Source organism: Rhinoderma darwinii, chromosome 1, assembly GCF_050947455.1.
Source record: "Rhinoderma darwinii isolate aRhiDar2 chromosome 1, aRhiDar2.hap1, whole genome shotgun sequence".
Lineage (NCBI taxonomy): Eukaryota > Metazoa > Chordata > Amphibia > Anura > Rhinodermatidae > Rhinoderma > Rhinoderma darwinii.
Window position 1 is genome coordinate 201,377,563 of NC_134687.1, and position 27,266 is coordinate 201,404,828.

General features: G+C 36.2%; 17 non-coding genes across 17 annotated transcripts; all 17 read right to left on the minus strand.

Annotated features, from left to right (window-relative positions):
- Nucleotides 1–1,467: 1,467 nt before the first annotated feature.
- TRNAK-UUU (transfer RNA lysine (anticodon UUU)) lies at nt 1,468–1,540 on the minus strand. Its single transcript has one exon. It is a non-coding gene; the product is annotated as a tRNA-Lys (tRNA).
- Nucleotides 1,541–3,223: 1,683 nt separating this feature from the next.
- TRNAK-UUU (transfer RNA lysine (anticodon UUU)) lies at nt 3,224–3,296 on the minus strand. The gene has a single exon. It is a non-coding gene; the product is annotated as a tRNA-Lys (tRNA).
- A 1,683-nt stretch (nt 3,297–4,979) lies between these two features.
- On the minus strand, nt 4,980–5,052 carry TRNAK-UUU (transfer RNA lysine (anticodon UUU)). The gene has a single exon. It is a non-coding gene; the product is annotated as a tRNA-Lys (tRNA).
- A 1,683-nt stretch (nt 5,053–6,735) lies between these two features.
- TRNAK-UUU (transfer RNA lysine (anticodon UUU)) lies at nt 6,736–6,808 on the minus strand. The gene has a single exon. It is a non-coding gene; the product is annotated as a tRNA-Lys (tRNA).
- A 1,683-nt stretch (nt 6,809–8,491) lies between these two features.
- Nucleotides 8,492–8,564, minus strand: TRNAK-UUU (transfer RNA lysine (anticodon UUU)). The gene has a single exon. It is a non-coding gene; the product is annotated as a tRNA-Lys (tRNA).
- Nucleotides 8,565–10,850: 2,286 nt separating this feature from the next.
- TRNAK-UUU (transfer RNA lysine (anticodon UUU)) lies at nt 10,851–10,923 on the minus strand. Its single transcript has one exon. It is a non-coding gene; the product is annotated as a tRNA-Lys (tRNA).
- A 1,080-nt stretch (nt 10,924–12,003) lies between these two features.
- TRNAK-UUU (transfer RNA lysine (anticodon UUU)) lies at nt 12,004–12,076 on the minus strand. The gene has a single exon. It is a non-coding gene; the product is annotated as a tRNA-Lys (tRNA).
- A 1,032-nt stretch (nt 12,077–13,108) lies between these two features.
- Nucleotides 13,109–13,181, minus strand: TRNAK-UUU (transfer RNA lysine (anticodon UUU)). The gene has a single exon. It is a non-coding gene; the product is annotated as a tRNA-Lys (tRNA).
- A 1,080-nt stretch (nt 13,182–14,261) lies between these two features.
- Nucleotides 14,262–14,334, minus strand: TRNAK-UUU (transfer RNA lysine (anticodon UUU)). The gene has a single exon. It is a non-coding gene; the product is annotated as a tRNA-Lys (tRNA).
- Nucleotides 14,335–15,414: 1,080 nt separating this feature from the next.
- TRNAK-UUU (transfer RNA lysine (anticodon UUU)) lies at nt 15,415–15,487 on the minus strand. Its single transcript has one exon. It is a non-coding gene; the product is annotated as a tRNA-Lys (tRNA).
- A 1,080-nt stretch (nt 15,488–16,567) lies between these two features.
- Nucleotides 16,568–16,640, minus strand: TRNAK-UUU (transfer RNA lysine (anticodon UUU)). Its single transcript has one exon. It is a non-coding gene; the product is annotated as a tRNA-Lys (tRNA).
- A 1,032-nt stretch (nt 16,641–17,672) lies between these two features.
- TRNAK-UUU (transfer RNA lysine (anticodon UUU)) lies at nt 17,673–17,745 on the minus strand. Its single transcript has one exon. It is a non-coding gene; the product is annotated as a tRNA-Lys (tRNA).
- A 1,080-nt stretch (nt 17,746–18,825) lies between these two features.
- Nucleotides 18,826–18,898, minus strand: TRNAK-UUU (transfer RNA lysine (anticodon UUU)). The gene has a single exon. It is a non-coding gene; the product is annotated as a tRNA-Lys (tRNA).
- Nucleotides 18,899–19,978: 1,080 nt separating this feature from the next.
- Nucleotides 19,979–20,051, minus strand: TRNAK-UUU (transfer RNA lysine (anticodon UUU)). The gene has a single exon. It is a non-coding gene; the product is annotated as a tRNA-Lys (tRNA).
- A 1,080-nt stretch (nt 20,052–21,131) lies between these two features.
- Nucleotides 21,132–21,204, minus strand: TRNAK-UUU (transfer RNA lysine (anticodon UUU)). Its single transcript has one exon. It is a non-coding gene; the product is annotated as a tRNA-Lys (tRNA).
- A 1,080-nt stretch (nt 21,205–22,284) lies between these two features.
- TRNAK-UUU (transfer RNA lysine (anticodon UUU)) lies at nt 22,285–22,357 on the minus strand. The gene has a single exon. It is a non-coding gene; the product is annotated as a tRNA-Lys (tRNA).
- Nucleotides 22,358–23,475: 1,118 nt separating this feature from the next.
- TRNAN-AUU (transfer RNA asparagine (anticodon AUU)) lies at nt 23,476–23,548 on the minus strand. The gene has a single exon. It is a non-coding gene; the product is annotated as a tRNA-Asn (tRNA).
- Between the last annotated feature and the right edge of the window lie 3,718 nt (nt 23,549–27,266).

Sequence of the window (27,266 nt, forward strand, 5' to 3'; positions counted from 1 at the left end):
CTGCGCATTACCTTTTACACAATAACTGTGGGGTCAAAATGCTCACTACACCACTAGATGAATGTCTTAAGGGGTGTAGTTTTTAAAATGGGGTCACTTCTCGGGGGTTTTAACTGTACTGGTACCTCAGGGGCTTCTGCATACATGACTTAGCACAAGAAAAGCTCCAGTAGGCCAAATGGTGGTCCTTTCCTTCTGAGTCCTGCCATGGGCCCAAACATCAGTTTATCACCACAAATGGGGTATTGCCGCACTCAGGACAAATTGGGCAACAAAATGGGGTGTTTTATTCTTTGTGAAAATAAGAAATTTTGAACAAAAATTACATCTTAATGGAAAAAAATATCATTTTTTTAATTCACAGCCCAATTCAAATAGGTGCTGTGAAAAAACGGTGTGGTCAAAATGATAACAACAACCATAAATGAATTCCTTGAGGGGTCTAGTTTCCAAAATGGGGTCACTTCTGGTGGGTTTCCATTGCTTTCATACCTCAACACCTCTTCAAACCTGGCATGCTGCCTAAAATATATTCTAATAAAAAAGAGGCCTCAAAATGCACTAGGTGCTCCTTTGTTTCTGAGGCTTGTGTTTTATTCCACGAGCGCACTAGAGCCACATGTGGGACATTTCTAAAAACTGCAGAATCTGGACAATACATATTTAGTAGTATTTCTCTGGTAAAATCTTCTGTGTTACAGAAAAAAATGGAATAATATTGAAATTCAGCAAGAAAAATGAAATTTGCAAATTTCACCTCCACATTGCTTTAATTCCTGTGAAATGCCTGAAGGGTTAAAAAACTTTCTAAATGCTGTTTTGAATACTTTGAGGGGTCTAGTTTTTAAAATGGGGTGTTTTATGGGGGTTTCTAATACATAGGCCCCTCAAAGCCACTTCAGAACTCAAGAGGTACCTTAAAAAAAAGGCTTTTGAAATTTTCTTAAAAATATGAGAAATTGCTGTTTATGTTCTAAGCCTTGTAACGTCCAAGAAAAATAAAAGAATGTTAAAAAAACGATGCCAATCTAAAGTAGACATATGGGAAATGTGAACTAGTAACTATTTTGGGTGGTATAACCGTCTGTTTTACAAGCAGATGCATTTAAATTCTGAAAAATGCAATTTTTTCAAAATTTTCTCTAAATTTTGCAATTTTTCACCAATAAACACTGAATATATCGACCAAATTTTACCACGAACATGAAGCCCAAAGTGTCACGAGAAAACAATCTCAGAATCGCTTGGATAGGTTTAAGCATTCCGACGTTATTACCACATAAAGTGAAATATGTCAGATTTGAAAAATGGGCTCTGAGCCTTAAGGCCCAAACTAGGCTGCGTCCTTAAGGGGTTAAGACTCAAAGTTACAACTTTAATCTGATATCCAAGAAATTTTGACAGCGTGAAATGTATATAATATTGCAATCACCAATAAGTGAAAAGTCTGGTTTTCTACAAGAGACACGCCTGAACAGGGACTTGAACCCTGGACCCTCAGATTAAAAGTCTGATGCTCTACCGACTGAGCTATCCAGGCTCTGCAAAACTAAGACATGTGCGGGAAAGTTGGCGTTTCTCTCCTTCTCAAATATATTCTGGACTACAACGCTTTTTTACTTGTTTTCAGAGGTCACTTAGAAAAAGAAAAGTATAAACTTATTTTGACTTGATAAAATCATCTACGGGGCTAAAGTTTAAACAGTCAAGACATTGTTAGATTATACAGTTTTCTTTTTTTAGGGCATAAAGTTACAATTTTGTTCTGACATCCAAGAAATCTTAAAAGAATGGACTAGTTCTTAGTTTCAAAGAGAGTTTTAGTCATGGATAAGTGATAGGTTGTTTTTCAAAAAACTTACACTTGCACAGGTACCCTCAGATTGAAAGTGTGATGCTCTATCAACTAAACTATCCAGGCCCTATAAAACAAATAATGTGCAGGATAATTGATGATTTTCTCCTTATAATTTATATTTTGAGCTACAGATCTGTTATGTATAGTTTCAAATTTTACCTAGAGAAGGGGAAACTATGATTTCTTATTGTCTGGACAAAGTCATCTAGGCTGCTAAAGTTAAAGGTGTTAACCCTGGACCCTCAGATTAAAAGTCTGATGCTCTACCGACTGAGCTATCCAGGCTCTGCAAAACTAAGACATGTGCGGGAAAGTTGGCGTTTCTCTCCTTCTCAAATATATTCTGGACTACAACGCTTTTTTACTTGTTTTCAGAGGTCACTTAGAAAAAGAAAAGTATAAACTTATTTTGACTTGATAAAATCATCTACGGGGCTAAAGTTTAAACAGTCAAGACATTGTTAGATTATACAGTTTTCTTTTTTTAGGGCATAAAGTTACAATTTTGTTCTGACATCCAAGAAATCTTAAAAGAATGGACTAGTTCTTAGTTTCAAAGAGAGTTTTAGTCATGGATAAGTGATAGGTTGTTTTTCAAAAAACTTACACTTGCACAGGTACCCTCAGATTGAAAGTGTGATGCTCTATCAACTAAACTATCCAGGCCCTATAAAACAAATAATGTGCAGGATAATTGATGATTTTCTCCTTATAATTTATATTTTGAGCTACAGATCTGTTATGTATAGTTTCAAATTTTACCTAGAGAAGGGGAAACTATGATTTCTTATTGTCTGGACAAAGTCATCTAGGCTGCTAAAGTTAAAGGTGTTAAGTTATTTGTTAGATTATACAGATTAATTTTCTTAAAACATAAAGCTAACTTTTTAAGTTGATATCCAAGAAATTTTGAGAGCATGGAACTTGTCTTAGTTTCAAAGAGGGTTTCAGTCATAGATAAGTGATAGATTGTTTTTTCAAAAGACTCATGCCTGGACAGGCACCCTCAGATTAAAAGTGTGATGCTCTACCAACTAAACTATCCAGGCTCTATAAAACACAAAAATATGCAAGAAAATCAATGAAATTGTCCTCACTTATATTTTGAGCTATAGCGCTGTTATACTGTATACGCTTTCAAATTCTACTTTTCAGAAGGGAAAAGTATAATTTCATCTTGTCTTAATGAAATCCTCTAGGCTGCTAAAGTTTGAGGATTCAAGACCTCATTAGATCATACAGAATTCTTTCCTTAAGACACAAAGTTACAACTTTAATCTGATATCCAAGAAATTTTGACAGCGTGAAATGTATATAATATTGCAATCACCAATAAGTGAAAAGTCTGGTTTTCTACAAGAGACACGCCTGAACAGGGACTTGAACCCTGGACCCTCAGATTAAAAGTCTGATGCTCTACCGACTGAGCTATCCAGGCTCTGCAAAACTAAGACATGTGCGGGAAAGTTGGCGTTTCTCTCCTTCTCAAATATATTCTGGACTACAACGCTTTTTTACTTGTTTTCAGAGGTCACTTAGAAAAAGAAAAGTATAAACTTATTTTGACTTGATAAAATCATCTACGGGGCTAAAGTTTAAACAGTCAAGACATTGTTAGATTATACAGTTTTCTTTTTTTAGGGCATAAAGTTACAATTTTGTTCTGACATCCAAGAAATCTTAAAAGAATGGACTAGTTCTTAGTTTCAAAGAGAGTTTTAGTCATGGATAAGTGATAGGTTGTTTTTCAAAAAACTTACACTTGCACAGGTACCCTCAGATTGAAAGTGTGATGCTCTATCAACTAAACTATCCAGGCCCTATAAAACAAATAATGTGCAGGATAATTGATGATTTTCTCCTTATAATTTATATTTTGAGCTACAGATCTGTTATGTATAGTTTCAAATTTTACCTAGAGAAGGGGAAACTATGATTTCTTATTGTCTGGACAAAGTCATCTAGGCTGCTAAAGTTAAAGGTGTTAACCCTGGACCCTCAGATTAAAAGTCTGATGCTCTACCGACTGAGCTATCCAGGCTCTGCAAAACTAAGACATGTGCGGGAAAGTTGGCGTTTCTCTCCTTCTCAAATATATTCTGGACTACAACGCTTTTTTACTTGTTTTCAGAGGTCACTTAGAAAAAGAAAAGTATAAACTTATTTTGACTTGATAAAATCATCTACGGGGCTAAAGTTTAAACAGTCAAGACATTGTTAGATTATACAGTTTTCTTTTTTTAGGGCATAAAGTTACAATTTTGTTCTGACATCCAAGAAATCTTAAAAGAATGGACTAGTTCTTAGTTTCAAAGAGAGTTTTAGTCATGGATAAGTGATAGGTTGTTTTTCAAAAAACTTACACTTGCACAGGTACCCTCAGATTGAAAGTGTGATGCTCTATCAACTAAACTATCCAGGCCCTATAAAACAAATAATGTGCAGGATAATTGATGATTTTCTCCTTATAATTTATATTTTGAGCTACAGATCTGTTATGTATAGTTTCAAATTTTACCTAGAGAAGGGGAAACTATGATTTCTTATTGTCTGGACAAAGTCATCTAGGCTGCTAAAGTTAAAGGTGTTAAGTTATTTGTTAGATTATACAGATTAATTTTCTTAAAACATAAAGCTAACTTTTTAAGTTGATATCCAAGAAATTTTGAGAGCATGGAACTTGTCTTAGTTTCAAAGAGGGTTTCAGTCATAGATAAGTGATAGATTGTTTTTTCAAAAGACTCATGCCTGGACAGGCACCCTCAGATTAAAAGTGTGATGCTCTACCAACTAAACTATCCAGGCTCTATAAAACACAAAAATATGCAAGAAAATCAATGAAATTGTCCTCACTTATATTTTGAGCTATAGCGCTGTTATACTGTATACGCTTTCAAATTCTACTTTTCAGAAGGGAAAAGTATAATTTCATCTTGTCTTAATGAAATCCTCTAGGCTGCTAAAGTTTGAGGATTCAAGACCTCATTAGATCATACAGAATTCTTTCCTTAAGACACAAAGTTACAACTTTAATCTGATATCCAAGAAATTTTGACAGCGTGAAATGTATATAATATTGCAATCACCAATAAGTGAAAAGTCTGGTTTTCTACAAGAGACACGCCTGAACAGGGACTTGAACCCTGGACCCTCAGATTAAAAGTCTGATGCTCTACCGACTGAGCTATCCAGGCTCTGCAAAACTAAGACATGTGCGGGAAAGTTGGCGTTTCTCTCCTTCTCAAATATATTCTGGACTACAACGCTTTTTTACTTGTTTTCAGAGGTCACTTAGAAAAAGAAAAGTATAAACTTATTTTGACTTGATAAAATCATCTACGGGGCTAAAGTTTAAACAGTCAAGACATTGTTAGATTATACAGTTTTCTTTTTTTAGGGCATAAAGTTACAATTTTGTTCTGACATCCAAGAAATCTTAAAAGAATGGACTAGTTCTTAGTTTCAAAGAGAGTTTTAGTCATGGATAAGTGATAGGTTGTTTTTCAAAAAACTTACACTTGCACAGGTACCCTCAGATTGAAAGTGTGATGCTCTATCAACTAAACTATCCAGGCCCTATAAAACAAATAATGTGCAGGATAATTGATGATTTTCTCCTTATAATTTATATTTTGAGCTACAGATCTGTTATGTATAGTTTCAAATTTTACCTAGAGAAGGGGAAACTATGATTTCTTATTGTCTGGACAAAGTCATCTAGGCTGCTAAAGTTAAAGGTGTTAACCCTGGACGCTCAGATTAAAAGTCTGATGCTCTACCGACTGAGCTATCCAGGCTCTGCAAAACTAAGACATGTGCGGGAAAGTTGGCGTTTCTCTCCTTCTCAAATATATTCTGGACTACAACGCTTTTTTACTTGTTTTCAGAGGTCACTTAGAAAAAGAAAAGTATAAACTTATTTTGACTTGATAAAATCATCTACGGGGCTAAAGTTTAAACAGTCAAGACATTGTTAGATTATACAGTTTTCTTTTTTTAGGGCATAAAGTTACAATTTTGTTCTGACATCCAAGAAATCTTAAAAGAATGGACTAGTTCTTAGTTTCAAAGAGAGTTTTAGTCATGGATAAGTGATAGGTTGTTTTTCAAAAAACTTACACTTGCACAGGTACCCTCAGATTGAAAGTGTGATGCTCTATCAACTAAACTATCCAGGCCCTATAAAACAAATAATGTGCAGGATAATTGATGATTTTCTCCTTATAATTTATATTTTGAGCTACAGATCTGTTATGTATAGTTTCAAATTTTACCTAGAGAAGGGGAAACTATGATTTCTTATTGTCTGGACAAAGTCATCTAGGCTGCTAAAGTTAAAGGTGTTAAGTTATTTGTTAGATTATACAGATTAATTTTCTTAAAACATAAAGCTAACTTTTTAAGTTGATATCCAAGAAATTTTGAGAGCATGGAACTTGTCTTAGTTTCAAAGAGGGTTTCAGTCATAGATAAGTGATAGATTGTTTTTTCAAAAGACTCATGCCTGGACAGGCACCCTCAGATTAAAAGTGTGATGCTCTACCAACTAAACTATCCAGGCTCTATAAAACACAAAAATATGCAAGAAAATCAATGAAATTGTCCTCACTTATATTTTGAGCTATAGCGCTGTTATACTGTATACGCTTTCAAATTCTACTTTTCAGAAGGGAAAAGTATAATTTCATCTTGTCTTAATGAAATCCTCTAGGCTGCTAAAGTTTGAGGATTCAAGACCTCATTAGATCATACAGAATTCTTTCCTTAAGACACAAAGTTACAACTTTAATCTGATATCCAAGAAATTTTGACAGCGTGAAATGTATATAATATTGCAATCACCAATAAGTGAAAAGTCTGGTTTTCTACAAGAGACACGCCTGAACAGGGACTTGAACCCTGGACCCTCAGATTAAAAGTCTGATGCTCTACCGACTGAGCTATCCAGGCTCTGCAAAACTAAGACATGTGCGGGAAAGTTGGCGTTTCTCTCCTTCTCAAATATATTCTGGACTACAACGCTTTTTTACTTGTTTTCAGAGGTCACTTAGAAAAAGAAAAGTATAAACTTATTTTGACTTGATAAAATCATCTACGGGGCTAAAGTTTAAACAGTCAAGACATTGTTAGATTATACAGTTTTCTTTTTTTAGGGCATAAAGTTACAATTTTGTTCTGACATCCAAGAAATCTTAAAAGAATGGACTAGTTCTTAGTTTCAAAGAGAGTTTTAGTCATGGATAAGTGATAGGTTGTTTTTCCAAAAACTTACACTTGCACAGGTACCCTCAGATTGAAAGTGTGATGCTCTATCAACTAAACTATCCAGGCCCTATAAAACAAATAATGTGCAGGATAATTGATGATTTTCTCCTTATAATTTATATTTTGAGCTACAGATCTGTTATGTATAGTTTCAAATTTTACCTAGAGAAGGGGAAACTATGATTTCTTATTGTCTGGACAAAGTCATCTAGGCTGCTAAAGTTAAAGGTGTTAACCCTGGACCCTCAGATTAAAAGTCTGATGCTCTACCGACTGAGCTATCCAGGCTCTGCAAAACTAAGACATGTGCGGGAAAGTTGGCGTTTCTCTCCTTCTCAAATATATTCTGGACTACAACGCTTTTTTACTTGTTTTCAGAGGTCACTTAGAAAAAGAAAAGTATAAACTTATTTTGACTTGATAAAATCATCTACGGGGCTAAAGTTTAAACAGTCAAGACATTGTTAGATTATACAGTTTTCTTTTTTTAGGGCATAAAGTTACAATTTTGTTCTGACATCCAAGAAATCTTAAAAGAATGGACTAGTTCTTAGTTTCAAAGAGAGTTTTAGTCATGGATAAGTGATAGGTTGTTTTTCAAAAAACTTACACTTGCACAGGTACCCTCAGATTGAAAGTGTGATGCTCTATCAACTAAACTATCCAGGCCCTATAAAACAAATAATGTGCAGGATAATTGATGATTTTCTCCTTATAATTTATATTTTGAGCTACAGATCTGTTATGTATAGTTTCAAATTTTACCTAGAGAAGGGGAAACTATGATTTCTTATTGTCTGGACAAAGTCATCTAGGCTGCTAAAGTTAAAGGTGTTAAGTTATTTGTTAGATTATACAGATTAATTTTCTTAAAACATAAAGCTAACTTTTTAAGTTGATATCCAAGAAATTTTGAGAGCATGGAACTTGTCTTAGTTTCAAAGAGGGTTTCAGTCATAGATAAGTGATAGATTGTTTTTTCAAAAGACTCATGCCTGGACAGGCACCCTCAGATTAAAAGTGTGATGCTCTACCAACTAAACTATCCAGGCTCTATAAAACACAAAAATATGCAAGAAAATCAATGAAATTGTCCTCACTTATATTTTGAGCTATAGCGCTGTTATACTGTATACGCTTTCAAATTCTACTTTTCAGAAGGGAAAAGTATAATTTCATCTTGTCTTAATGAAATCCTCTAGGCTGCTAAAGTTTGAGGATTCAAGACCTCATTAGATCATACAGAATTCTTTCCTTAAGACACAAAGTTACAACTTTAATCTGATATCCAAGAAATTTTGACAGCGTGAAATGTATATAATATTGCAATCACCAATAAGTGAAAAGTCTGGTTTTCTACAAGAGACACGCCGGAACAGGGACTTGAACCCTGGACCCTCAGATTAAAAGTCTGATGCTCTACCGACTGAGCTATCCAGGCTCTGCAAAACTAAGACATGTGCGGGAAAGTTGGCGTTTCTCTCCTTCTCAAATATATTCTGGACTACAACGCTTTTTTACTTGTTTTCAGAGGTCACTTAGAAAAAGAAAAGTATAAACTTATTTTGACTTGATAAAATCATCTACGGGGCTAAAGTTTAAACAGTCAAGACATTGTTAGATTATACAGTTTTCTTTTTTTAGGGCATAAAGTTACAATTTTGTTCTGACATCCAAGAAATCTTAAAAGAATGGACTAGTTCTTAGTTTCAAAGAGAGTTTTAGTCATGGATAAGTGATAGGTTGTTTTTCAAAAAACTTACACTTGCACAGGTACCCTCAGATTGAAAGTGTGATGCTCTATCAACTAAACTATCCAGGCCCTATAAAACAAATAATGTGCAGGATAATTGATGATTTTCTCCTTATAATTTATATTTTGAGCTACAGATCTGTTATGTATAGTTTCAAATTTTACCTAGAGAAGGGGAAACTATGATTTCTTATTGTCTGGACAAAGTCATCTAGGCTGCTAAAGTTAAAGGTGTTAACCCTGGACCCTCAGATTAAAAGTCTGATGCTCTACCGACTGAGCTATCCAGGCTCTGCAAAACTAAGACATGTGCGGGAAAGTTGGCGTTTCTCTCCTTCTCAAATATATTCTGGACTACAACGCTTTTTTACTTGTTTTCAGAGGTCACTTAGAAAAAGAAAAGTATAAACTTATTTTGACTTGATAAAATCATCTACGGGGCTAAAGTTTAAACAGTCAAGACATTGTTAGATTATACAGTTTTCTTTTTTTAGGGCATAAAGTTACAATTTTGTTCTGACATCCAAGAAATCTTAAAAGAATGGACTAGTTCTTAGTTTCAAAGAGAGTTTTAGTCATGGATAAGTGATAGGTTGTTTTTCAAAAAACTTACACTTGCACAGGTACCCTCAGATTGAAAGTGTGATGCTCTATCAACTAAACTATCCAGGCCCTATAAAACAAATAATGTGCAGGATAATTGATGATTTTCTCCTTATAATTTATATTTTGAGCTACAGATCTGTTATGTATAGTTTCAAATTTTACCTAGAGAAGGGGAAACTATGATTTCTTATTGTCTGGACAAAGTCATCTAGGCTGCTAAAGTTAAAGGTGTTAACCCTGGACCCTCAGATTAAAAGTCTGATGCTCTACCGACTGAGCTATCCAGGCTCTGCAAAACTAAGACATGTGCGGGAAAGTTGGCGTTTCTCTCCTTCTCAAATATATTCTGGACTACAACGCTTTTTTACTTGTTTTCAGAGGTCACTTAGAAAAAGAAAAGTATAAACTTATTTTGACTTGATAAAATCATCTACGGGGCTAAAGTTTAAACAGTCAAGACATTGTTAGATTATACAGTTTTCTTTTTTTAGGGCATAAAGTTACAATTTTGTTCTGACATCCAAGAAATCTTAAAAGAATGGACTAGTTCTTAGTTTCAAAGAGAGTTTTAGTCATGGATAAGTGATAGGTTGTTTTTCAAAAAACTTACACTTGCACAGGTACCCTCAGATTGAAAGTGTGATGCTCTATCAACTAAACTATCCAGGCCCTATAAAACAAATAATGTGCAGGATAATTGATGATTTTCTCCTTATAATTTATATTTTGAGCTACAGATCTGTTATGTATAGTTTCAAATTTTACCTAGAGAAGGGGAAACTATGATTTCTTATTGTCTGGACAAAGTCATCTAGGCTGCTAAAGTTAAAGGTGTTAAGTTATTTGTTAGATCATACAGATTAATTTTCTTAAAACATAAAGCTAACTTTTTAAGTTGATATCCAAGAAATTTTGAGAGCATGGAACTTGTCTTAGTTTCAAAGAGGGTTTCAGTCATAGATAAGTGATAGATTGTTTTTTCAAAAGACTCATGCCTGGACAGGCACCCTCAGATTAAATGTGTGATGCTCTACCAACTAAACTATCCAGGCTCTATAAAACACAAAAATATGCAAGAAAATCGATGAAATTGTCCTCACTTATATTTTGAGCTATAGCGCTGTTATACTGTATACGCTTTCAAATTCTACTTTTCAGAAGGGAAAAGTATAATTTCATCTTGTCTTAATGAAATCCTCTAGGCTGCTAAAGTTTGAGGATTCAAGACCTCATTAGATCATACAGAATTCTTTCCTTAAGACACAAAGTTACAACTTTAATCTGATATCCAAGAAATTTTGACAGCGTGAAATGTATATAATATTGCAATCACCAATAAGTGAAAAGTCTGGTTTTCTACAAGAGACACGCCTGAACAGGGACTTGAACCCTGGACCCTCAGATTAAAAGTCTGATTCTCTACCGACTGAGCTATCCAGGCTCTGCAAAACTAAGACATGTGCGGGAAAGTTGGCGTTTCTCTCCTTCTCACATATATTCTGGACTACAACGCTTTTTTACGTGTTTTCAGAGGTCACTTAGAAAAAGAAAAGTATAAACTTATTTTAACTTGATAAAATCATCTACGGGGCTAAAGTTTAAACAATCAAGACATTGTTAGATTATACAGTTTTCTTTTTTTAGGGCATAAAGTTACAATTTTGTTCTGACATCCAAGAAATCTTAAAAGAATGGACTAGTTCTTAGTTTCAAAGAGAGTTTTAGTCATGGATAAGTGATAGGTTGCTTTTCAAAAAACTTACACTTGCACAGGTACCCTCAGATTGAAAGTGTGATGCTCTATCAACTAAACTATCCAGGCCCTATAAAACAAATAATGTGCAGGATAATTGATGATTTTCTCCTTATAATTTATATTTTGAGCTACAGATCTGTTATGTATAGTTTCAAATTTTACCAAGAGAAGGGGAAACTATGATTTCTTATTGTCTGGACAAAGTCATCTAGGCTGCTAAAGTTAAAGGTGTTAAGTTATTTGTTAGATCATACAGATTAATTTTCTTAAAACATAAAGCTAACTTTTTAAGTTGATATCCAAGAAATTTTGAGAGCATGGAACTTGTCTTAGTTTCAAAGAGGGTTTCAGTCATAGATAAGTGATAGATTGTTTTTTCAAAAGACTCATGCCTGGACAGGCACCCTCAGATTAAAAGTGTGATGCTCTACCAACTAAACTATCCAGGCTCTATAAAACACAAAAATATGCAAGAAAATCAATGAAATTGTCCTCACTTATATTTTGAGCTATAGCGCTGTTATACTGTATACGCTTTCAAATTCTACTTTTCAGAAGGGAAAAGTATAATTTCATCTTGTCTTAATGAAATCCTCTAGGCTGCTAAAGTTTGAGGATTCAAGACCTCATTAGATCATACAGAATTCTTTCCTTAAGACACAAAGTTACAACTTTAATCTGATATCCAAGAAATTTTGACAGCGTGAAATGTATATAATATTGCAATCACCAATAAGTGAAAAGTCTGGTTTTCTACAAGAGACACGCCTGAACAGGGACTTGAACCCTGGACCCTCAGATTAAAAGTCTGATGCTCTACCGACTGAGCTATCCAGGCTCTGCAAAACTAAGACATGTGCGGGAAAGTTGGCGTTTCTCTCCTTCTTCACTTAGAAAAAGAAAAGTATAAACTTATTTTGACTTGATAAAATCATCTACGGGGCTAAAGTTTAAACAGTCAAGACATTGTTAGATTATACAGTTTTCTTTTTTTAGGGCATAAAGTTACAATTTTGTTCTGACATCCAAGAAATCTTAAAAGAATGGACTAGTTCTTAGTTTCAAAGAGAGTTTTAGTCATGGATAAGTGATAGGTTGTTTTTCAAAAAAACTTACACTTGCACAGGTACCCTCAGATTGAAAGTGTGATGCTCTATCAACTAAACTATCCAGGCCCTATAAAACAAATAATGTGCAGGATAATTGATGATTTTCTCCTTATAATTTATATTTTGAGCTACAGATCTGTTATGTATAGTTTCAAATTTTACCTAGAGAAGGGGAAACTATGATTTCTTATTGTCTGGACAAAGTCATCTAGGCTGCTAAAGTTAAAGGTGTTAAGTTATTTGTTAGATCATACAGATTAATTTTCTTAAAACATAAAGCTAACTTTTTAAGTTGATATCCAAGAAATTTTGAGAGCATGGAACTTGTCTTAGTTTCAAAGAGGGTTTCAGTCATAGATAAGTGATAGATTGTTTTTTCAAAAGACTCATGCCTGGACAGGCACCCTCAGATTAACAGTGTGATGCTCTACCAACTAAACTATCCAGGCACTATAAAACACAAAAATATGCAAGAAAATCGATGAAATTGTCCTCACTTATATTTTGAGCTATAGCGCTGTTATACTGTATACGCTTTCAAATTCTACTTTTCAGAAGGGAAAAGTATAATTTCATCTTGTCTTAATGAAATCCTCTAGGCTGCTAAAGTTTGAGGATTCAAGACCTCATTAGATCATACAGAATTCTTTCCTTAAGACACAAAGTTACAACTTTAATCTGATATCCAAGAAATTTTGACAGCGTGAAATGTATATAATATTTCACCAATAAGTGAAAAGTCTGGTTTTCTACAAGAGACACGCCTGAACAGGGACTTGAACCCTGGACCCTCAGATTAAAAGTCTGATGCTCTACCGACTGAGCTATCCAGGCTCTGCAAAACTAAGACATGTGCGGGAAAGTTGGCGTTTCTCTCCTTCTCAAATATATTCTGGACTACAACGCTTTTTTACGTGTTTTCAGAGGTCACTTAGAAAAAGAAAAGTATAAACTTATTTTGACTTGATAAAATCATCTACGGGGCTAAAGTTTAAACAGTCAAGACATTGTTAGATTATACAGTTTTCTTTTTTTAGGGCATAAAGTTACAATTTTGTTCTGACATCCAAGAAATCTTAAAAGAATGGACTAGTTCTTAGTTTCAAAGAGAGTTTTAGTCATGGATAAGTGATAGGTTGTTTTTCAAAAAACTTACACTTGCACAGGTACCCTCAGATTGAAAGTGTGATGCTCTATCAACTAAACTATCCAGGCCCTATAAAACAAATAATGTGCAGGATAATTGATGATTTTCTCCTTATAATTTATATTTTGAGCTACAGATCTGTTATGTATAGTTTCAAATTTTACCTAGAGAAGGGGAAACTATGATTTCTTATTGTCTGGACAAAGTCATCTAGGCTGCTAAAGTTAAAGGTGTTAAGTTATTTGTTAGATTATACAGATTAATTTTCTTAAAACAGAAAGCTAACTTTTTAAGTTGATATCCAAGAAATTTTGAGAGCATGGAACTTGTCTTAGTTTCAAAGAGGGTTTCAGTCATAGATAAGTGATAGATTGTTTTTTCAAAAGACTCATGCCTGGACAGGCACCCTCAGATTAAAAGTGTGATGCTCTACCAACTAAACTATCCAGGCTCTATAAAACACAAAAATATGCAAGAAAATCGATGAAATTGTCCTCACTTATATTTTGAGCTATAGCGCTGTTATACTGTATACGCTTTCAAATTCTACTTTTCAGAAGGGAAAAGTATAATTTCATCTTGTCTTAATGAAATCCTCTAGGCTGCTAAAGTTTGAGGATTCAAGACCTCATTAGATCATACAGAATTCTTTCCTTAAGACACAAAGTTACAACTTTAATCTGATATCCAAGAAATTTTGACAGCGTGAAATGTATATAATATTGCAATCACCAATAAGTGAAAAGTCTGGTTTTCTACAAGAGACACGCCTGAACAGGGACTTGAACCCTGGACCCTCAGATTAAAAGTCTGATGCTCTACCGACTGAGCTATCCAAGCTCTGCAAAACTGAGACATGTGCGGGAAAGTTGGCGTTTCTCTCCTTCTCAAATATATTCTGGACTACAACGCTTTTTTACGTGTTTTCAGAGGTCACTTAGAAAAAGAAAAGTATAAACTAATTTTGACTTGATAAAATCATCTACGGGGCTAAAGTTTAAACAGTCAAGACATTGTTAGATTATACAGTTTTCTTTTTTTAGGGCATAAAGTTACAATTTTGTTCTGACATCCAAGAAATCTTAAAAGAATGGACTAGTTCTTAGTTTCAAAGAGAGTTTTAGTCATGGATAAGTGATAGGTTGTTTTTCAAAAAACTTACACTTGCACAGGTACCCTCAGATTGAAAGTGTGATGCTCTATCAACTAAACTATCCAGGCCCTATAAAACAAATAATGTGCAGGATAATTGATGATTTTCTCCTTATAATTTATATTTTGAGCTACAGATCTGTTATGTATAGTTTCAAATTTTACCTAGAGAAGGGGAAACTATGATTTCTTATTGTCTGGACAAAGTCATCTAGGCTGCTAAAGTTAAAGGTGTTAAGTTATTTGTTAGATCATACAGATTAATTTTCTTAAAACATAAAGCTAACTTTTTAAGTTGATATCCAAGAAATTTTGAGAGCATGGAACTTGTCTTAGTTTCAAAGAGGGTTTCAGTCATAGATAAGTGATAGATTGTTTTTTCAAAAGACTCATGCCTGGACAGGCACCCTCAGATTAAAAGTGTGATGCTCTACCAACTAAACTATCCAGGCTCTATAAAACACAAAAATATGCAAGAAAATCGATGAAATTGTCCTCACTTATATTTTGAGCTATAGCGCTGTTATACTGTATACGCTTTCAAATTCTACTTTTCAGAAGGGAAAAGTATAATTTCATCTTGTCTTAATGAAATCCTCTAGGCTGCTAAAGTTTGAGGATTCAAGACCTCATTAGATCATACAGAATTCTTTCCTTAAGACACAAAGTTACAACTTTAATCTGATATCCAAGAAATTTTGAGAGCATGAAATGTATATAATATTGCAATCACCAATAAGTGAAAAGTCTGGTTTTCTACAAGAGACATACCTGAACAGGGACTTGAACCCTGGACCCTCAGATTAAAAGTCTGATGCTCTACCGACTGAGCTATCCAGGCTCTGCAAAACTAAGACATGTGCGGGAAAGTTGGCGTTTCTCTCCTTCTCACATATATTCTGGACTACAACGCTTTTTTACGTGTTTTCAGAGGTCACTTAGAAAAAGAAAAGTATAAACTTATTTTAACTTGATAAAATCATCTACGGGGCTAAAGTTTAAACAATCAAGACATTGTTAGATTATACAGTTTTCTTTTTTTAGGGCATAAAGTTACAATTTTGTTCTGACATCCAAGAAATCTTAAAAGAATGGACTAGTTCTTAGTTTCAAAGAGAGTTTTAGTCATGGATAAGTGATAGGTTGCTTTTCAAAAAACTTACACTTGCACAGGTACCCTCAGATTGAAAGTGTGATGCTCTATCAACTAAACTATCCAGGCCCTATAAAACAAATAATGTGCAGGATAATTGATGATTTTCTCCTTATAATTTATATTTTGAGCTACAGATCTGTTATGTATAGTTTCAAATTTTACCAAGAGAAGGGGAAACTATGATTTCTTATTGTCTGGACAAAGTCATCTAGGCTGCTAAAGTTAAAGGTGTTAAGTTATTTGTTAGATCATACAGATTAATTTTCTTAAAACATAAAGCTAACTTTTTAAGTTGATATCCAAGAAATTTTGAGAGCATGGAACTTGTCTTAGTTTCAAAGAGGGTTTCAGTCATAGATAAGTGATAGATTGTTTTTTCAAAAGACTCATGCCTGGACAGGCACCCTCAGATTAAAAGTGTGATGCTCTACCAACTAAACTATCCAGGCTCTATAAAACACAAAAATATGCAATAAAATCAATGAAATTGTCCTCACTTATATTTTGAGCTATAGCGCTGTTATACTGTATACGCTTTCAAATTCTACTTTTCAGAAGGGAAAAGTATAATTTCATCTTGTCTTAATGAAATCCTCTAGGCTGCTAAAGTTTGAGGATTCAAGACCTCATTAGATCATACAGAATTCTTTCCTTAAGACACAAAGTTACAACTTTAATCTGATATCCAAGAAATTTTGACAGCGTGAAATGTATATAATATTGCAATCACCAATAAGTGAAAAGTCTGGTTTTCTACAAGAGACACGCCTGAACAGGGACTTGAACCCTGGACCCTCAGATTAAAAGTCTGATGCTCTACCGACTGAGCTATCCAGGCTCTGCAAAACTAAGACATGTGCGGGAAAGTTGGCGTTTCTCTCCTTCTTCACTTAGAAAAAGAAAAGTATAAACTTATTTTGACTTGATAAAATCATCTACGGGGCTAAAGTTTAAACAGTCAAGACATTGTTAGATTATACAGTTTTCTTTTTTTAGGGCATAAAGTTACAATTTTGTTCTGACATCCAAGAAATCTTAAAAGAATGGACTAGTTCTTAGTTTCAAAGAGAGTTTTAGTCATGGATAAGTGATAGGTTGTTTTTCAAAAAAACTTACACTTGCACAGGTACCCTCAGATTGAAAGTGTGATGCTCTATCAACTAAACTATCCAGGCCCTATAAAACAAATAATGTGCAGGATAATTGATGATTTTCTCCTTATAATTTATATTTTGAGCTACAGATCTGTTATGTATAGTTTCAAATTTTACCTAGAGAAGGGGAAACTATGATTTCTTATTGTCTGGACAAAGTCATCTAGGCTGCTAAAGTTAAAGGTGTTAAGTTATTTGTTAGATCATACAGATTAATTTTCTTAAAACATAAAGCTAACTTTTTAAGTTGATATCCAAGAAATTTTGAGAGCATGGAACTTGTCTTAGTTTCAAAGAGGGTTTCAGTCATAGATAAGTGATAGATTGTTTTTTCAAAAGACTCATGCCTGGACAGGCACCCTCAGATTAACAGTGTGATGCTCTACCAACTAAACTATCCAGGCACTATAAAACACAAAAATATGCAAGAAAATCGATGAAATTGTCCTCACTTATATTTTGAGCTATAGCGCTGTTATACTGTATACGCTTTCAAATTCTACTTTTCAGAAGGGAAAAGTATAATTTCATCTTGTCTTAATGAAATCCTCTAGGCTGCTAAAGTTTGAGGATTCAAGACCTCATTAGATCATACAGAATTCTTTCCTTAAGACACAAAGTTACAACTTTAATCTGATATCCAAGAAATTTTGACAGCGTGAAATGTATATAATATTTCACCAATAAGTGAAAAGTCTGGTTTTCTACAAGAGACACGCCTGAACAGGGACTTGAACCCTGGACCCTCAGATTAAAAGTCTGATGCTCTACCGACTGAGCTATCCAGGCTCTGCAAAACTAAGACATGTGCGGGAAAGTTGGCGTTTCTCTCCTTCTCAAATATATTCTGGACTACAACGCTTTTTTACGTGTTTTCAGAGGTCACTTAGAAAAAGAAAAGTATAAACTTATTTTGACTTGATAAAATCATCTACGGGGCTAAAGTTTAAACAGTCAAGACATTGTTAGATTATACAGTTTTCTTTTTTTAGGGCATAAAGTTACAATTTTGTTCTGACATCCAAGAAATCTTAAAAGAATGGACTAGTTCTTAGTTTCAAAGAGAGTTTTAGTCATGGATAAGTGATAGGTTGTTTTTCAAAAAACTTACACTTGCACAGGTACCCTCAGATTGAAAGTGTGATGCTCTATCAACTAAACTATCCAGGCCCTATAAAACAAATAATGTGCAGGATAATTGATGATTTTCTCCTTATAATTTATATTTTGAGCTACAGATCTGTTATGTATAGTTTCAAATTTTACCTAGAGAAGGGGAAACTATGATTTCTTATTGTCTGGACAAAGTCATCTAGGCTGCTAAAGTTAAAGGTGTTAAGTTATTTGTTAGATTATACAGATTAATTTTCTTAAAACAGAAAGCTAACTTTTTAAGTTGATATCCAAGAAATTTTGAGAGCATGGAACTTGTCTTAGTTTCAAAGAGGGTTTCAGTCATAGATAAGTGATAGATTGTTTTTTCAAAAGACTCATGCCTGGACAGGCACCCTCAGATTAAAAGTGTGATGCTCTACCAACTAAACTATCCAGGCTCTATAAAACACAAAAATATGCAAGAAAATCGATGAAATTGTCCTCACTTATATTTTGAGCTATAGCGCTGTTATACTGTATACGCTTTCAAATTCTACTTTTCAGAAGGGAAAAGTATAATTTCATCTTGTCTTAATGAAATCCTCTAGGCTGCTAAAGTTTGAGGATTCAAGACCTCATTAGATCATACAGAATTCTTTCCTTAAGACACAAAGTTACAACTTTAATCTGATATCCAAGAAATTTTGACAGCGTGAAATGTATATAATATTGCAATCACCAATAAGTGAAAAGTCTGGTTTTCTACAAGAGACACGCCTGAACAGGGACTTGAACCCTGGACCCTCAGATTAAAAGTCTGATGCTCTACCGACTGAGCTATCCAAGCTCTGCAAAACTGAGACATGTGCGGGAAAGTTGGCGTTTCTCTCCTTCTCAAATATATTCTGGACTACAACGCTTTTTTACGTGTTTTCAGAGGTCACTTAGAAAAAGAAAAGTATAAACTAATTTTGACTTGATAAAATCATCTACGGGGCTAAAGTTTAAACAGTCAAGACATTGTTAGATTATACAGTTTTCTTTTTTTAGGGCATAAAGTTACAATTTTGTTCTGACATCCAAGAAATCTTAAAAGAATGGACTAGTTCTTAGTTTCAAAGAGAGTTTTAGTCATGGATAAGTGATAGGTTGTTTTTCAAAAAACTTACACTTGCACAGGTACCCTCAGATTGAAAGTGTGATGCTCTATCAACTAAACTATCCAGGCCCTATAAAACAAATAATGTGCAGGATAATTGATGATTTTCTCCTTATAATTTATATTTTGAGCTACAGATCTGTTATGTATAGTTTCAAATTTTACCTAGAGAAGGGGAAACTATGATTTCTTATTGTCTGGACAAAGTCATCTAGGCTGCTAAAGTTAAAGGTGTTAAGTTATTTGTTAGATCATACAGATTAATTTTCTTAAAACATAAAGCTAACTTTTTAAGTTGATATCCAAGAAATTTTGAGAGCATGGAACTTGTCTTAGTTTCAAAGAGGGTTTCAGTCATAGATAAGTGATAGATTGTTTTTTCAAAAGACTCATGCCTGGACAGGCACCCTCAGATTAAAAGTGTGATGCTCTACCAACTAAACTATCCAGGCTCTATAAAACACAAAAATATGCAAGAAAATCGATGAAATTGTCCTCACTTATATTTTGAGCTATAGCGCTGTTATACTGTATACGCTTTCAAATTCTACTTTTCAGAAGGGAAAAGTATAATTTCATCTTGTCTTAATGAAATCCTCTAGGCTGCTAAAGTTTGAGGATTCAAGACCTCATTAGATCATACAGAATTCTTTCCTTAAGACACAAAGTTACAACTTTAATCTGATATCCAAGAAATTTTGACAGCGTGAAATGTATATAATATTGCAATCACCAATAAGTGAAAAGTCTGGTTTTCTACAAGAGACACGCCTGAACAGGGACTTGAACCCTGGACCCTCAGATTAAAAGTCTGATGCTCTACCGACTGAGCTATCCAAGCTCTGCAAAACTGAGACATGTGCGGGAAAGTTGGCGTTTCTCTCCTTCTCAAATATATTCTGGACTACAACGCTTTTTTACGTGTTTTCAGAGGTCACTTAGAAAAAGAAAAGTATAAACTAATTTTGACTTGATAAAATCATCTACGGGGCTAAAGTTTAAACAGTCAAGACATTGTTAGATTATACAGTTTTCTTTTTTTAGGGCATAAAGTTACAATTTTGTTCTGACATCCAAGAAATCTTAAAAGAATGGACTAGTTCTTAGTTTCAAAGAGAGTTTTAGTCATGGATAAGTGATAGGTTGTTTTTCAAAAAACTTACACTTGCACAGGTACCCTCAGATTGAAAGTGTGATGCTCTATCAACTAAACTATCCAGGCCCTATAAAACAAATAATGTGCAGGATAATTGATGATTTTCTCCTTATAATTTATATTTTGAGCTACAGATCTGTTATGTATAGTTTCAAATTTTACCTAGAGAAGGGGAAACTATGATTTCTTATTGTCTGGACAAAGTCATCTAGGCTGCTAAAGTTAAAGGTGTTAAGTTATTTGTTAGATTATACAGATTAATTTTCTTAAAACATAAAGCTAACTTTTTAAGTTGATATCCAAGAAATTTTGAGAGCATGGAACTTGTCTTAGTTTCAAAGAGGGTTTCAGTCATAGATAAGTGATAGATTGTTTTTTCAAAAGACTCATGCCTGGACAGGCACCCTCAGATTAAAAGTGTGATGCTCTACCAACTAAACTATCCAGGCTCTATAAAACACAAAAATATGCAAGAAAATCGATGAAATTGTCCTCACTTATATTTTGAGCTATAGCGCTGTTATACTGTATACGCTTTCAAATTCTACTTTTCAGAAGGGAAAAGTATAATTTCATCTTGTCTTAATGAAATCCTCTAGGCTGCTAAAGTTTGAGGATTCAAGACCTCATTAGATCATACAGAATTCTTTCCTTAAGACACAAAGTTACAACTTTAATCTGATATCCAAGAAATTTTGAGAGCATGAAATGTATATAATATTGCAATCACCAATAAGTGAAAAGTCTGGTTTTCTACAAGAGACATACCTGAACAGGGACTTGAACCCTGGACCCTCAGATTAAAAGTCTGATGCTCTACCGACTGAGCTATCCAGGCTCTGCAAAACTAAGACATGTGCGGGAAAGTTGGCGTTTCTCTCCTTCTCAAATATATTCAGGACTACAACGCTTTTTTACGTGTTTTCAGAGGTCACTTAGAAAAAGAAAAGTATAAACTTATTTTGACTTGATAAAATCATCTACGGGGCTAAAGTTTAAACAGTCAAGACATTGTTAGATTATACAGTTTTCTTTTTTTAGGGCATAAAGTTACAATTTTGTTCTGACATCCAAGAAATCTTAAAAGAATGGACTAGTTCTTAGTTTCAAAGAGAGTTTTAGTCATGGATAAGTGATAGGTTGTTTTTCAAAAAACTTACACTTGCACAGGTACCCTCAGATTGAAAGTGTGATGCTCTATCAACTAAACTATCCAGGCCCTATAAAACAAATAATGTGCAGGATAATTGATGATTTTCTCCTTATAATTTATATTTTGAGCTACAGATCTGTTATGTATAGTTTCAAATTTTACCTAGAGAAGGGGAAACTATGATTTCTTATTGTCTGGACAAAGTCATCTAGGCTGCTAAAGTTAAAGGTGTTAAGTTATTTGTTAGATTATACAGATTAATTTTCTTAAAACAGAAAGCTAACTTTTTAAGTTGATATCCAAGAAATTTTGAGAGCATGGAACTTGTCTTAGTTTCAAAGAGGGTTTCAGTCATAGATAAGTGATAGATTGTTTTTTCAAAAGACTCATGCCTGGACAGGCACCCTCAGATTAAAAGTGTGATGCTCTACCAACTAAACTATCCAGGCTCTATAAAACACAAAAATATGCAAGAAAATCGATGAAATTGTCCTCACTTATATTTTGAGCTATAGCGCTGTTATACTGTATACGCTTTCAAATTCTACTTTTCAGAAGGGAAAAGTATAATTTCATCTTGTCTTAATGAAATCCTCTAGGCTGCTAAAGTTTGAGGATTCAAGACCTCATTAGATCATACAGAATTCTTTCCTTAAGACACAAAGTTACAACTTTAATCTGATATCCAAGAAATTTTGAGAGCATGAAATGTATATAATATTGCAATCACCAATAAGTGAAAAGTCTGGTTTTCTACAAGAGACATACCTGAACAGGGACTTGAACCCTGGACCCTCAGATTAAAAGTCTGATGCTCTACCGACTGAGCTATCCAGGCTCTGCAAAACTAAGACATGTGCGGGAAAGTTGGCGTTTCTCTCCTTCTCAAATATATTCTGGACTACAACGCTTTTTTACGTGTTTTCAGAGGTCACTTAGAAAAAGAAAAGTATAAACTTATTTTGACTTGATAAAATCATCTACGGGGCTAAAGTTTAAACAGTCAAGACATTGTTAGATTATACAGTTTTCTTTTTTTAGGGCATAAAGTTACAATTTTGTTCTGACATCCAAGAAATCTTAAAAGAATGGACTAGTTCTTAGTTTCAAAGAGAGTTTTAGTCATGGATAAGTGATAGGTTGTTTTTCAAAAAACTTACACTTGCACAGGTACCCTCAGATTGAAAGTGTGATGCTCTATCAACTAAACTATCCAGGCCCTATAAAACAAATAATGTGCAGGATAATTGATGATTTTCTCCTTATAATTTATATTTTGAGCTACAGATCTGTTATGTATAGTTTCAAATTTTACCTAGAGAAGGGGAAACTATGATTTCTTATTGTCTGGACAAAGTCATCTAGGCTGCTAAAGTTAAAGGTGTTAAGTTATTTGTTAGATCATACAGATTAATTTTCTTAAAACATAAAGCTAACTTTTTAAGTTGATATCCAAGAAATTTTGAGAGCATGGAACTTGTCTTAGTTTCAAAGAGGGTTTCAGTCATAGATAAGTGATAGATTGTTTTTTCAAAAGACTCATGCCTGGACAGGCACCCTCAGAAAAAAAGTGTGATGCTCTACCAACTACTTTATCCAGGCTCTATAAAACACAAAAATATGCAAGAAAATCAATGATATTTTCATCATTTATATTTTGAGCTATATCGCTGTTATACTTCATACGCTTTCAAATTCTCCTTTTCAGAAGTGAAAAGTATAATTTCATCTTGTCTTAATGAAATCCTCTAGCCGGCTTAAGTTTGAGGATTCAAGACATTATCAGATCATACAGAAGTCTATCCTTAATACATAAAGTTACAACTTTAATCTGAAATACAAGAATTTTTGAGAGCATGAAATGTACATAATATTGAAATCATCAATAACTTATTGATGATTTCAATATTATGTACATTTCATGCTCTCAAAAGGTCTTGCTTTCTACAAGACACACGCCTGAACAGGGCCTTGAACCCTGTACCCTCATATTAATATTCTGATGCTCTACCGACTGAGCTATCCAGGCTCTGCAAAGCTAAAACATGTGCGGGAAAGTCAGCGTTTCTCTCCTTCTCATATATATTCTGGGCTAGAGCACTTTTTTACTGGACAGCAAGCTGGCCCTGCCGGAGTGGAGACACCTACTGGAAGGCACAGCTCATCCTATCTTGGTCTTCACGGATTACAAGAACTTGACCTACCTACAGACGGCTCAATGGCTGAATCTTCGTCAAGTCAGGTGGTCATTGTTAATTGCATGGTTCCGGTTCGAACTCCACTACCGACAAGAATGTGAGGGCCGATGCCTTGTCTAGGTCGTTTGAGCCAGAGGACACTGTGGAGTCCCCACAGAATATTATCAATCCTTCCTGCATCTACTCTGTTAACCCTCTGCAGGTTAGAGACATTCCTCCTGGAAAAGCTTTTGTACGTCTGGCAGACAGAGGAAGAATCCTTCTCTGGGGTCCCAGTTCCAAGCTGGCAGGTCACGCGGGTGCCCGTAAGACCCGAGACCTAATTGCCCGTCAGTTCTGGTGGCCCACGCTGACCAAAGATATCATGGACTTTGTCTCCTCCTGTACGGTGTGTGCAGCAAACAAAGTTGCCCACTCCAGACTTTGTCACAGTTCTACCACTCTCTGCGGGATACAGTGTGATCTGAGTGGTGGTGGGTCGTTTTACTAAAATGGCTCATTTTGTTCCTCTGACTGGCCTGCCTTCTGCTGCTCAACTGGCTGATCTCTTCATGAAACACATCTTCCGTCTGCACGGATTACCGCTGCATATTGTCTCGGATCGAGGGGTCCAGTTCACCTCAAAGTTCTGGAGAGCACTCTGCGGCCTACTCGGTGTAAAGTTGGACTTCTCCTCAGCTTACCATCTTCAGTCCAATGGACAAGTTGAAAGGGTTAACCAGATTGTGGAGAACTATCTGCGGCACTTTGTCTAGAGATGACATGATGACTGGGTGCAGCTGCTCCCGTGGGCGGAGTTCTCTCATAATAACCATACCAGTGAGTCCACCACCTCCAGCCCGTTCTTCATAGTCTACGGCCAACATCCCCGAATACCCCTGCCTGGCTCTACTATGTCACAGGTGCCTGCAGCCGACTCTACCTTCAGGAACTTTCGGCAGATATGGCAGCAGACACGATCTTCTATTCTGCTGGCGGTGGACCGCATGAAGAGAAAGGCAGACACTAGAAGACGAGAACCTCCACAGTTTTTTTCCAGCTACAAAGGTCTGGCTGTCTCCCAGGAATATCCGGCTGAGGGTGCCATCTTGCAAGTTTGCTCCCAGGTTCCTTGGACCCTTCGAGATTCTACTACAGATCAATCCTGTGTCGTACAAGCTTCGACTGCCTCTTACCCTCAAGATCCCTAACTCCTTCCACGTCTCCTTGCTAAAACCCGTGGTCCTGAACCACTACTCCAGGACTCCTAGTTCCGCAGTGGCTCCTGGCGGTTTATCCGGAACTTTCGAAGTGAGGGAGATTCTGGCCACCAAGAAAGTAGGAGGAAGGACGTTTTATTTGGTGGATTGGAGGAGATTTGGTCCAGAGGAGAGGTCTTGGGAGCCAGAGGAGAACATCGATGCTCCTGTCCTCGTGAAGAAATGTCTTTCCCGCTCTGGTCCCAAGAAGAGGGGGCCTAAGAGGGGGATACTGTAACGTCTATGGCCGGGGTTCGTCGTTCAGACTTACCCCTTGATGGCCCCGGCCATGGACATCTCTCTTCATGGCGCCAGCTCCCTCCAGGGAGACGCTGTTACTCACTTCCGGGTCCTCGGATTGATTCCCGCAGGGCGCGCGTGCAGGGCCTTAATGGGCCAGTACGCATCCGGCTGTCACCCATCAATTATTAGCCCAATTGGCTGCTGGACTATAAAAAGGGGCTGGTTCCTTGCCTGAGCATTGTTGTATACCTAAGTTTGTCTTGCAAATGGTCTCCCAGTGTTTTCCAGTTCCCAGTGTTACCCGTTCCTGCTGTCTATACCCTGTATCCCGTGCTATCGTGTCTACAGTGAAAGTCAAGTTGAGTCTTCCGCTGCATCCACGGTGTTACCTGCTGAGAAAGTCAAGTCGTGCCTTCCGCTGTATCCACGGTGCCACCGGCTGTGAAAGTCAAGTCCTGCTTTCGCTACTGTCTACATTGCCTCAGGTAACCGTTCCGAACTATAGACATTGTTTTGTACCTTGTTGGCCAGCTGCTATCCCGCGCCCCACACCCCACGCTGTGACAGCTTAATCATATTCCCTCTTTTATTAAGAATTGCTAAAATATTACTCTTCTGACTTTGATTTTTAATGATACTTTAATAATTTATTTGGTGTTCCTGTTTCAAAGACATTTTTCTGCCCCAAGAAAAATAATTTATTTTGTACTTTCTCGATCAACCAGGCCTTATATGACTCTGTGGCCTGAAGCCACAACTTTTTAATTATCTTTCGTAGGGATTTCAAAGTAATTTCCCTCCAACAAATTTGCACTTAGTTCTTTTCCCTGCTTAGTCTTATTGTATTCAGGTAATGTCGGGGTAGGGAGACGGACAGGTGAGCCCTAATCTACCCGCCACTCAGTCCCTGCCTACTTGCACGGCCCGTCCTAGGCGATGGCATACAACTGGGCGACGGTCCCTACGCTCAATATGTTCACGACAGACAAACAGACAAGGGTACACAGAAGCTAAGGGAAGTGGGGCAGTTGCCCACGGCAACTCCGTGAGCAACAAGAGTAGTGAACGAGCCGAGTCAAACCAGAAGAGTACGTGGTAGCAAAAGCAGAGCAGGAGAATAGTTAGTCAAGCCGGGGTCAATATGAAGCAGAGGTCAATGGTAATAGCAGGAACAGCAGAGCCAGGAAACAAGAGATTCACAGGCAAAGGACAAGCAGCAAATGAAGGTATAAGTAGACCAAGGGCGGGAGCTAGAACCGTCTGGCCAGGGTGTGATAGGTTCTCCCACTCCTCAACCTACCAGCCTGTGTGGTAGCAGAACGAGTCACTCTAGCAGACCTAGGAACAGATGCAGGCTGATTACCCACGGGCGTCGACACAGAAGCTGTGTCTGGCAAATCCTTTACAGTACCCCCCGTTTTATGAGGGGCCACTGGACCGTTCCTATGTGGACCTGGCTTGTTGGGGAACCGAAGATGGAACTTCCTGAGCAATAACCCGGCGTGAACATTCCGGGCAGGTACCCAAGTCCCCTCCTCAGACCCGTATCCTCTCCAATGGACCAGGTACTGTAGGGAGTCTTGGACCATCCTGCTGTCCACAATCTTGGCCACCTCGAATTCTACCCATTTAGGAGTGAGAACAGGACCGGAGGTTTCCTCGAGGTAGCTAAGGACGGGGAGCATCTTTTCAGGAGGGAGGCATGGAACACGTTGTGTATCTGAAAGGACGGGGGTAACTCCAGCCGGAAGGAGACAGGGTTAAGGACCTCAATGATCTTGTACGGCCCTATATATCAGGGAGCAAATTTTTGGGACGGAACTTTACGGCGCAAATTTTTTGAAGACAGCCACACCAGATCCCTGACTACAAACAAGGGGTTAGCAGAACGTCTTCTATCTGCCTGAGTCTTTTGTATGCTCTGAGAAGCCTCTAGGTTCTTCTGAACCTGGGCCCAGACTGTGCACAGTTCCCGATGAACGACATCTACCTCAGGATTGTTGGAACCACCAGGTGAAACGGAGGAGAACCGTGGAATAAACCCAAAATTACAGAAAAAGGGGGAGAC